We start from the raw sequence: 11,128 nt of genomic DNA, 5'->3' as shown, positions 1-11,128 counted from the left end.
GAGTTTTTGTTTGTTTGTTTTCTCTAATGGGCAAGACTGAGTGAGGTGGTAATCCTGTCTGCTGATAATTGGGTTTGTATTTTTGTTTTGTTTGTTGTTTAGATGAGGCGTCCTGCACAGGGTGTTACTGGTGGTTGGGTGATGCCAGGTCTTATATTCAAGTGGTTTCTTTTGTGTGAGTTCTCACTATTTGATACTCCCTAGGGTTAGTTCTCTGATAGTCTAGGGTCTTGGAGTAAGTGCTCCCACTCCAAAGGCTCAGGGCTTGATCTCTGATCAAAAACGAAGATCCCACAAGTGGTTTCTTATGGCATTAAGTGAAATTAAAATAAATATCCAAAAACAAGAAACCAAAGATGAACCCCAGACAAATTGCAGTTACAAAATCAGACAAATAGTATTTAAAATAATATTTAAAATAATGGAATATACACATATACATATACACCCATGAGCAAAGTCAAAACAGTCCAACAAAAATAAAGTACAGTAGGTTGTACTATATTGTACTTTGACCTGGCAAACAAAGGAAGTAAAAATTGTATTTACCAGTTAAGAACAAAACAAACTAAAGTACAAACATGAAAACAAAACTAAAGCAAGGTGCAAATTGGGGAATAAAGCAATGAAAACAAAACTAACAAATATTTTGAGAGAAAAGGAAAGAAAGAAAACAAAGAAAGAATAGATATGCAAAGTTAAATAGAGGTAGATGAAGAAGATTTATATTCATTAAAGATTAACTGCAAGGGGAAAAGAACAGTAGGAAAAGCAAACAAAGGAATAAATGTAGAAAAAATAATAGGTTTAAAAAATTAAAAAATAAAATTAAAAAAGGAGAAAAGAAAAAAAAAAACTCCACAGAACTGCAAAAGTCCAATGTAGAGGCAGAGGTTTATAACAACACTAAAAACTGTGACTGAGCAAAAGAAAGAAAAAAGCTCAAAAGCTTAATTAGATTTCATAGTGCCAATAAAATCAACAACTACAATGGGGCGGGGGCGGGGGGGGAGAAAAAAGAAAGAAAGAAAGAAAAATCCAAAAGAATTTACAGAACAAGTCAAAACATAAGAATAATAAATGTATAACCTCAGATATGCAGATGACACCACCCTTATGGCAGAAAGTGAAGAGGAACTAAAAAGCCTCTTGATGAAAGTGAAAGTGGAGAGTGAAAAAGTTGGCTTAAAGCTCAACATGCAGAAAATGAAGATCATGGCATCCAGTCTCATCACTTCATGGGAAATAGATGGAGAAACAGTGGAAACAGTGTCAGACTTTATTTTCTGGGGCTCCAAAATCACTACAGATGGTGACTGCAGCCATGAAATTAAAAGACGCTTACTCCTTGGAAGGAAAGTTATGACCAACCTAGATAGCATATTCAAAAGCAGAGACATTACTTTGCCAACAAAGGTTCATCTAGTCAAGGCTATGGTTTTTCCAGTGGTCATGTATGGATGTGAGAGTTGGATTGTGAAGAAGGCTGAGCGCCAAAGAATTGATGCTTTTGAAGTGTGGTGTTGGAGAAGACTCTTGAGAGTCCCTTGGACTGCAAGGAGATCCAACCATTCCATTATAAAGGAGATCAGCCCTGGGATTTTTTGGAAGGAATGATGCTAAAGCTGAAACTCCTGTCCTTTGGCCACCTCATGCGAAGAGTTGACTCATTGGAAAAGACTCTGATGCTGGGAGGGATTGGGGGCAAGAGGAGAAGGGGATGACAGAGGATGAGATGGCTAGATGGCATCACTGACTCGATGGACGTGAGTCTGAGTGAACTCCGGGAGTTGGTGATGGACAGGGAGGCCTGGCGTGCTGCGATTCATGGGGTGGCAAAGAGTCGGACACGACTGAGTGAGTGATCTGATCTGATCTGAGTCACTGCTGTCAGAGTCCTTTCCCTTGCTGGTAGTCACAGTCCACCTCACCTCCCCAGGATGCCCTCCAACACTGTGCTGATCTCTGGACCTGCTATGGGGGCAGTTCAAATTCTAATCTAGTCTTACCCCTGTGTGTTCTTGCCTCCAATGTCCACAGCTATCAGAACTAGTGTGTTTTCTTTTGTGGGAGCTCTCAATGACTTTTTATATATTCTATAGACACAAAGTCTGCCTAGTTGATCATGTGGACTTAATCTGCAGCTTGTACAGCTGGTGGGACGGTTTTGGGTCTTCTTTCTTAGCCACACTGCCCCTGCGTTTCAATTGTGGTTTTATTTCCACCTCTGCATGTGGGTCGCCCACCGGTGTTTGCTCCTGAGGCTGCCCTGGAGGACTTGGGTTTGCCCCTGTGAGGGCCAAGTATGGAGGTGGTGCAGCTGCTTGGGTCTCACGGGTTCTGGCGGCACCAGGTACTCAGAGGAGTTGGCAGCTAGGGCAGCAGAAAATATAGTGCTCTAGAAGGGTATGGCAACCGGTATTGGCCAAAACACTCCAGTATCCTTGCCTGGAGAACCCCCCTCCCTGACAGAGAAGCCTGGCAGGCCACAGTCCACAGGGTCACAAAGGGTCAGACCCTATGGAAGCAACCTTGAGTGTATAGACGCTAGATTTTTTTTTTTTTTTTTGCCTGTGGCAGTTCTGTCACAGTTAGAGTTGAGCGTGAAAGTGGCACAGCTGCTTGGCTTGTGGGGACCCTGGTAGTGCCAAGTGTGCAGGGACACGGACTGTCTCTGCCGCGGCAGTTCTGGCCCTCTCAGAGTCTTTTTACGAGCCTCTTGTAGCTGGCGATAAGAAGACCTCTTTGGCCAGTCTTTCTCCGTTGCTCTGCCCATTCAGGCACTTAGAGGGCTCCCTTGCCTGGGGCCCTTCTCTGTTGTTCTGCACGTCAGGCACATAGAGGGGCCGCCCTGGCTGGGGTCCTACTCTGTAGATCTGCACATCAGTCACTTAAAGGAGAACCATGGGTGGGGTCCTACTCTGTAGTTCAGTGCATCAGGCGTTTAATGGATCAGTCTCTATTGTTCAGCTGCCGATGCTGGTGTGTAGTGGGGAGAGAGGTTATGGTGATGGCCCCACCCCCTACCCATGACTCAGCAGTGTTGCCTTGCTTCCATGGCTGCCCAGCTTTTCTCCACAGGCATTTCCCACCACAAGCTCCTCCCTCACATTACCTTGATCCATCTCTCCTCAGTCAACAGCAGCCCTCACCCTGGGATTGCTCCACAGTCCCTAAACTCCATCTCCCAGCTGGTGCGCTTTCCAGGGGACCTGCATCCCTGTCCAAGATATGTATAGCTGCATCAAGGACTGTCTGATTCTCATTCCGTTTAGGCTGCCACAGATAAGCTGTTTCACTCTCAGCCTTAAATGTTTCTCCTCTGACTCAGACAATTTCCCTGATGTGGGGATCAAACCCCTGCTTCAGTTCCCTCACTGGCTGAGGGCAAGTCCAGTCCTACTAACATTCCTATTTTTCCCGCTAGTTTCTTCATCCTACTGAGTTTTGCATGGTTCTACATATTCTTTTCCACTGGTCAGGCACTCCTGTCCACGCTCAGCTGGTGTTCTGCATGCACTTCTGTGTCTGAAGGTGTATTCCTGAAGCATCCATGGAGAGAGATGTACTCCACATCCACCTGGTCCTCCGCCATCTCGTTCTCTGGCCTAAAACTTTTTTATTTGTTATTATTATTTTAAATTGGAGTATAGTTGCTTTACACTGTCATATTAGTTTCTGCTGTACAACAACGTGAATCAGCTATAGGTAAATGTATATTCCCTCCCCCTTAAGCCTCCCTCCCATCCAGCCCCTCTAGGTCATCACAGAGCACGGAGCTGAGCTCCCTGTGCTATACATCTGCTTCCTACTAACTAGCTATTTTATGCGTGGTAGTGTATATATGTTGGTACTACTTTCTCAATTTGCCCCACCTACTCCTTCCCTGGTGGCTCAGATGGTAAAGCGTCTGTCTACAATGCGGGAGACCTGGGTTTGATCCCTGGGTTGGGAAGTTCCCTGGAGAAGGAAAAGGCAACCCACTCCAGTACTCTTGCCTAGAAAATCCCATGGACGGAGGAGCCTGGTGTCCATGGGGTCGCAAAGAGTCGGACACGACTGAGCGACTTCACTTTCACTTTCACTCCTTCCACCACTGTGTCTACAAGTCTATTCTCTATGTCTAGTCTGTGTCTCTATTCCTGTGTACAAGAGAGTTATTTTTTAAAAGAGCCCCATGAACATTCACACTCCCTTTTAAGCAATGTCAGGGACCCCTAGAAGGGTGTCTGTGCTGGGCCCACCATACACCACTCCCGAATCCTGTTTCACCTACTCACCCTGATGATGCCCACTGCTTAGTAGGCAGTCTGAAGAGGCAGAAATGCCTCAGCTGGGACGGCAGGCTCCCCATGAAATCACCATTGCTGCATTAAGGGGTCTGTCACCTGGTGTCCCCAGGTTGCCAGCTGCCTGGGGTGCCAGTGTGGTATGGGCTTTCGGTAGAGGAAGCACTCTTCTTGTGACATTCTGAAGGCTCTCTGTCAGACTGTCCCCTCTCCCACAGCAGGTTTTCATTGCCCCACGTAACTGAGGTACCCTGGATTCTCGGTTACATGTCCTAGACCCAGGAATTCTGCTGCTCTAGGTTTCCTCCTCTGTTCCCTACTTCCGGCAACTGTGGGGGCAGGCCCAGGACCATTGAGAGCAGGCAGCACTTGTGCAGCAGAGACAGCTCTAGTCAAACTTAGCCAAGGAGCATCTCCCTGCTCCTCTTCCCAAAAACGTAAGAGCTGAGATAGGATTCCATTATGACTTCACAACAACCGATCACATCTCCCACCAGGGCATTCTCTTCCCAGTACAAAGCGTCTATCGGTAGTGTCTTCACAATTTTCCCCAAGATCCATGGACAGCACCTGGCTTACATTCTGGCACCTTACTATAGAAAGCACGTTTGTGCTCAGTTGTTTCAGCTGTGTCTGACTCCTTGCGACCCCATGGACTGCAGCCTGCCAGGCTCCTCTGTCCATGGGATTCTCCAGGCAAGAATACTGGAGTGGGTCCCCATTTCTTCCTCCAGGGGATCTTCCTGACCCATGGATCAAACCTGGGTCTCCTGCATTGCAGACAGATTCTTTGCTGCCAAACCACCGGGGAAGCCCCATAGACAGCACATCCTGCTCCAAAGATGAAGTCAAACCTCTTTCTCATAGAAACTGAAAACGTTCACAGAGCTGACAGGATAGATTTTCCAGTTCCTGCTCTTTAATTTTTCTAAGTTTCAGGATCATGTCACAGCCAAACCTCTGGCTGTAATACCTTGAACAAAGTGATTACAGGGCTCAATCAGAAGCATGAGGATGGTGTGAGGCAGGAGAGTCCCTTCTTTGAGCCTCAGTTTCCTCATCTGTGAGGAAACTAACCTCATCAACCTATTGTGAGGTTTAAAGAGACAGTGTTTGCAGAATGCCTTAGCCAGAGCCCGGCTCAGAGCACCTAGTCCCTGGGCTGCTGGAAGTCATTGTCTTCACCCTTCAGGCAGCAGGATCCTTCCTGTTTATCATTCTCACAGGACAGCACACACGTGGACTCTGGGAGCTGGTACCCCTTAACTTGGCTTTATCAGGAATTTAATTTGGTGACCATGGGCATTTCCTTTGGGGCCCAGGATCCAAGTAAAGCTGAGTCTACTTTTCCAGGCCATGGCTGACATGTGAACAATCCAAGCCCCATGGCTTTCCCAGTAGGACATGTGTTGCCTCTGATCCACACCCGATCAGCCACGGAAATAGGAAGTGGAGATGAATCAAAGACCCCCACATGTTTTTTTCCTTTTGGTTTGCTCTAACCCTATTTTGGAGAAGGCAATGGCATCCCACTCCAGTACTCTTGCCTGGAAAATCCCATGGATGGAAGAGCCTGGTAGGCTGCAGTCCATGGGGTTGCTAAGAGCCGGACACGACTGAGCGACTTCACTTTCACTTTTCACTTTCATGCATTGGAGAAGGAAATGGCAACCCACTCCAGTGTTCTTGCCTGGAGAATCCCAGGGATGGGGAACCTGGTGGGCTGCCGTCTATGGGGTCGCACAGAGTCAGACACGACTGAAGTGACTTAGCAGCAGCAGCAGCAGCAACCCTATTTTCCTGCTTACAAATGTAGGTCAGGTTTCTTGATAGAATCTGGCTCCCAACACCTGGTGTACAGTTGGTTTAAATTCAGGATATTATATAAATAAAACATTAGCAGACACTCTAGTCAGAGAGAGGAGAAGAAAGACATGAGGTGAGAAGAGGCAGTGGAAAAAACAGATGGTTTGTCAATACACACCAAAGTAACTAGCTGATTAGGGCCACAAGAATTTCCCAAGTTATTATTTTGTTTCAAACATGTACTTCACACTACTCTAGGAGGCAGTACAGCACAACAGTTAAATACAAGCCAGATAACTGACTGGTTTAGAATCCAGGCCCTGTTACTTACTAATCATGGAGTGTAGGCAAGTGAATGAGCATCAGTGTGTCTGCTTTCTTATCTATAAAATTACCACCTCCCAACATTGAACTGTTGCAAGGATTATATGAGAGGCACAAGCAATGCTCTAGGAAACATTGGCTATTACTGCAGTAACATTACATGTTGGCCCTGAGCCAGTTGGAGCTTCCAATGACATAGGCAGTCCTTGACTCAACATCGTATCTCAAGATAGAGAGACGTTTTGGTCTCACAAAAAAGAAGTTCCATGAGGGCAACGTTGACTGTTTGTTTCTGTTTGGTCTTCTACTGTATTTCCAGGGCCCAGGAGAGTGCTTAAAACACAAGACGAGCTCAATAAATTTTAGTCAAATGAATAAATTTAAACATCATACAGGATTCAAGTGGGACACAAAGGAGGGATGTCAATAAAATGATTATAAAAAGGAGATAAGTGAGACAGTTAGAGAAATAAAATGCATGAAGAACAAGGAATCAAACTAGAAGATAGGATGCGAGAAGTTTAGTAAAGACTCTCAAATTTGACTAAGTGGAATGATTTCTAACACATAATCCAAGTCATAAGAAAATTTGGGAATTTAAATTCCCATTACCTTAAGATAGGGTTTGGTAGGTGAGCCTGAGTAGCATCGAGCCAGAAGTAATATCCAAATTGCAGGTCAGAATTTCTGACTTTGAACTTGACTCTGTAACCCCAGTCTTAGGCCAGTCTTTCAGTTGCCGTTAGGGAAGGACCTTTGCTATTCAGGAAAGTTTATAATTAAGTACAGCAAAGATAAAGTAAATGAAACTCACAGGATTTCATGTGATGTCTAGTAATAAGTTTTATAAATACCATGAAAAATGTGTGTAATAGTTATTTATAGCATATAAAACATTCAGGAAACTAGCATATTAATTGAATACTCCAATTTGAAATGTTTAATTATTATCAAGCCTCATTTTACTTTTAAAATGCATAAAGCTTTTTATGAACTGTATTTGACTATCTGAAAGACTGAAATGTTTTTAGGTCTTTTCAGGCATCTTATATTTGTAACTAGAGTTTCCATACTAAATGTTTTGCTTATCTTATCAGAGTTAATCAGCCTTATTGGGTGTCTTGCTTGAGAGAATCATGCTCAAGAGAATCAAATATATTAAATTTGGTCCTCTAATTTTAAAAGTTTAAGGGAATTTAATTAACCATGACAGTAAAATAGGTTGTTTAAGGACATGTTATCTATTAAATTTAGCTAAATATTAATTAAAAGACAAGTGAAAGTGATTTTTATACAGAATTACTAGATTTATAGATAAATTGATTAAACTAGTACATTGAGCTCTACAACTTAAGAAATGGCTATGATTTAAACCTACAACTTTATTTTATTGCATATCCATGAAAACCCTTTACCTTTTTGAACCTGGCTTTCCCCCAAAGACCCTGCTTCTTCTGTAGCCCCCACAGATGGTGATTACTTTCTCCCCTACCTTGACCCCACAAGCCAGAAAGTGTCTACTTTCTCTTTCTTTTCAGCTCCAGAGCTTTGTTCCCGCCTCCTCTCTGAAAATCCCTATCACTGAAACTCATGGTATCAGACGATACCACTCCATTCCTACAGCAAGCTTAGACTGTGATCATTGGTCTTTACCCCTTGAAGACTGTTCATTTACTTAATGAAGAATGTTCACTATCACTCTTTCCAATGTTAACTTGCCTCAATTCTTTCTGATTTCCATATTCATGGGACACCGATGAGGTTCAGGTGAAGCATAATCAGAAACCAATCAGAAGCAAAGTTGTTTTCCCAAAGGGCCTCAATCTGAGCCAAGTATTACCCTTTAGTTGCTGTAGGGAGGTCCTGGATCTTAGGACAAGGATCAATGGGCCAGGGTGGCCAAAGCAATGGGGGACATCAGGCAACTCAGGTAATGGTCATTAACCAAGTGGTGTAAAGGAGTTTCAACATTTTAACAACTGAAATTTTTAGAACATACTTCCTACCAGCTGACATCGGCCCTGAGTGGAGATGATTCTCCCAGGTTCCCTGCCCTCTTATTCATGTGGCTTTATCCTCTACTCCACCTCAGCCCACCCACTCGCATTTGTCATATTCTAGACCCATAAATGGTAACTGCATCCCCTCTGTGATGTAAATTGTAAGCATCCTACTCAGGCTGCCACCTCCTATCCTTTAAGTTTACTCCACCCAGAATTCCAACAATTCCAACATCTTATCAGAGCCTACAACTCATTATTTCTCCCAGTTTTCACTATATCTTACCTCCTTCATGCATTTTATTCTTTCAACCAGATTAGATTCTATAGTATATCACTGTAATCATTCCTTTGTGTATACAAAACCCTCTGTCTTAGTCTTTCCTTTTTTCACCAGCCTGGAAAAGCCAATCTGTGGTAAATCCAAGTCTCTACCGGCTCTAAGCTGGCATGATGCACTTGAATATAGCTGCAGAAAGCCACGCCACACACAAACTTGTCTCACTTTAAATGTTACTACCCTGAGTGGGCCTTTAGTAGACAATGATACTACATTGCCTAGGTCAGTCACTTTCCCAATCTGCTAAATAAGCAGAATTATCTCACACCTCTTCTTGTCTTTTCAAACCTCCAGCAATCTTCTGCCCTCCTTACTCAAATCTAGGCATGCGTGCTCAGTTGTGTCCGACTCTTTGTGACCCTATGGACTGCAGCCCTCCAGGTTCTTCTGTCCATTTCCAGGCAAGAATACTGGAGTGGGTTGCCATTTTCTCCTCCAAGGGATCTTACTGACCCAAGGATCGAACCTGTGTCTCTTATGTCTCCTGTATTGGCAGACAGATTCTTTACCACTGAACCACCAAGGAAACCCTGCTGCAGCTGCTGCTGCTAAGTCGAGTCAGTGTGTCCGACTCTGTGCAACCCCATAGACGGCAGCCCTACAGGCTCCTCTGTCCCTGGGATTCTCCAGGCAAGAACACTGGAGTCGGTTGCCATTTCCTTCTCCAATGCATGAAAGTGAAAAGTGAAAGTGAAGCTGCTCAGTCGTGTCCGACTCTTAGCAACCCCATGAACTGTAGCCTACCAACCTCTTCCGTCCATGGGATTCTCTAGGCAAGAGTACTGGAGTGAGTTGCCATTGCCTTCACCGTATTCAAGTCCAGTTGTTCTCAAAATATTTTGGTTCCATGAGTCCTTTAAATTCTTGAAAATTGAGGATCTTGAGAGCTATTGTGTGAATATAGGTTATATTTGTCCATATCTATGATATTAAAATGAAAAGCTTGGAAATTTAAAATATTTGTTTATTAATTTTATTAAAAAATAACAAACCCATTACTTATTAACATAAATAACATATTCTCATGGAAAAGAACTGTATTTTCCAAGCCAAAATATTTTTGGTGAGAAGAGAAGCAATGCTTTACATATTTGCAAAATCTTTTTCATGTTTGGTGAAAGAACAGATAGAAGACTAGATTCTCATATTTACTTCTGCTTTCAAATTGTTATATAATTTTTACTACAGTATATCATGAAAATCCTGGCCTCACATAGCTATAGATAAGTAGTTGGAAAAAGAAATATTTTAATAACTTTCTCAGATAATTGAGGATATTCACTGATACTACACAAAAACCTGACAAGTGATAATTTCGTAAAGGGTGGTTGCAATGTGAATTTTAAAACCACACCAATCAACTTTTTACACTATGCTATATTAAAATCTATTGATTTATCTTGTACTTCAAGTGGATCTTTTACTCATGCATAATATTGTAACACTATGCATTGGTCATTTGGAAAGTATTGGTTCAAAAAGTTATGCAGTTCTAAACACTGACACATTCACATATGTTAGTATTACTACTGATCTCATCAGAAGTCTTTACGCACTGGAGACTTTCCTGGTGGTCCTGTGGTTAAGACTTCATTCCCACTGCAAGGGGTATGGGCTTAGATCCCTGGTCAGGGTAAGATCCCACATACCGTGCTGCATAACGTGGCCAAAAAAATTTTAACAAACACAAAACAAAACAAAGAAGTCTTTAAGTATTGAAAAGCTGTCAAGCTCCTGGAGGCAGATAAAAGTTTTTCAAAATTCTAAGTTTTGCAGCAAAGCTTGAATTTTATCATTGTCAAGAAATAGCTTACAAATACCTCCTATCAAACAGGCTCACTTTGTTCATTTTTTAGAAAATGTTTGCTAAATATGTACCCAAGTCTGAATAACTGAAGTTGGTCTGCTGGTCGAATGATTCCGAGTTTTGCTTGTATTTGTTCAGGATTAGCAGCAACTAATCATCAAAGATCTTCCTTATGTGAATGCAGTTAACACAGGTATTACTAATATTTTCGAAGTGTTAATGTTTTTTAATTGCTTGCTGTTTCCTGTACCGGCTGTGTTCAACTGATATTCCATGAGTAAAGCAGTGAGGTCAGCCCTCATTTCAAACACTGAAAGTGCTTTTCCTCAAGACAGCTATCATACTTTGGTATGCAACAGAAGTGTTTTATATGTACTTCCCATTCAACACAGAATATTAAAAGCATGTGTACTCAAGGGATGAGATTTTATAAAATTAATAACTTTTACTGCTTCATTAAAAATGTTCTTTAGCAAAATTTTTTTTTTTTCCTGCAAGTGCTTAGTGGTGAAGAATCTAATGACTAGTAGTATAATTTGACACTATTGCCTTGATTCATGCT

Source organism: Bos javanicus, chromosome 3 (genome assembly GCF_032452875.1).
Source record: "Bos javanicus breed banteng chromosome 3, ARS-OSU_banteng_1.0, whole genome shotgun sequence".
NCBI lineage: Eukaryota > Metazoa > Chordata > Mammalia > Artiodactyla > Bovidae > Bos > Bos javanicus.
The sequence above is the reverse complement of the archived record's forward strand: the minus strand, read 5'-3'. Positions refer to the sequence as shown.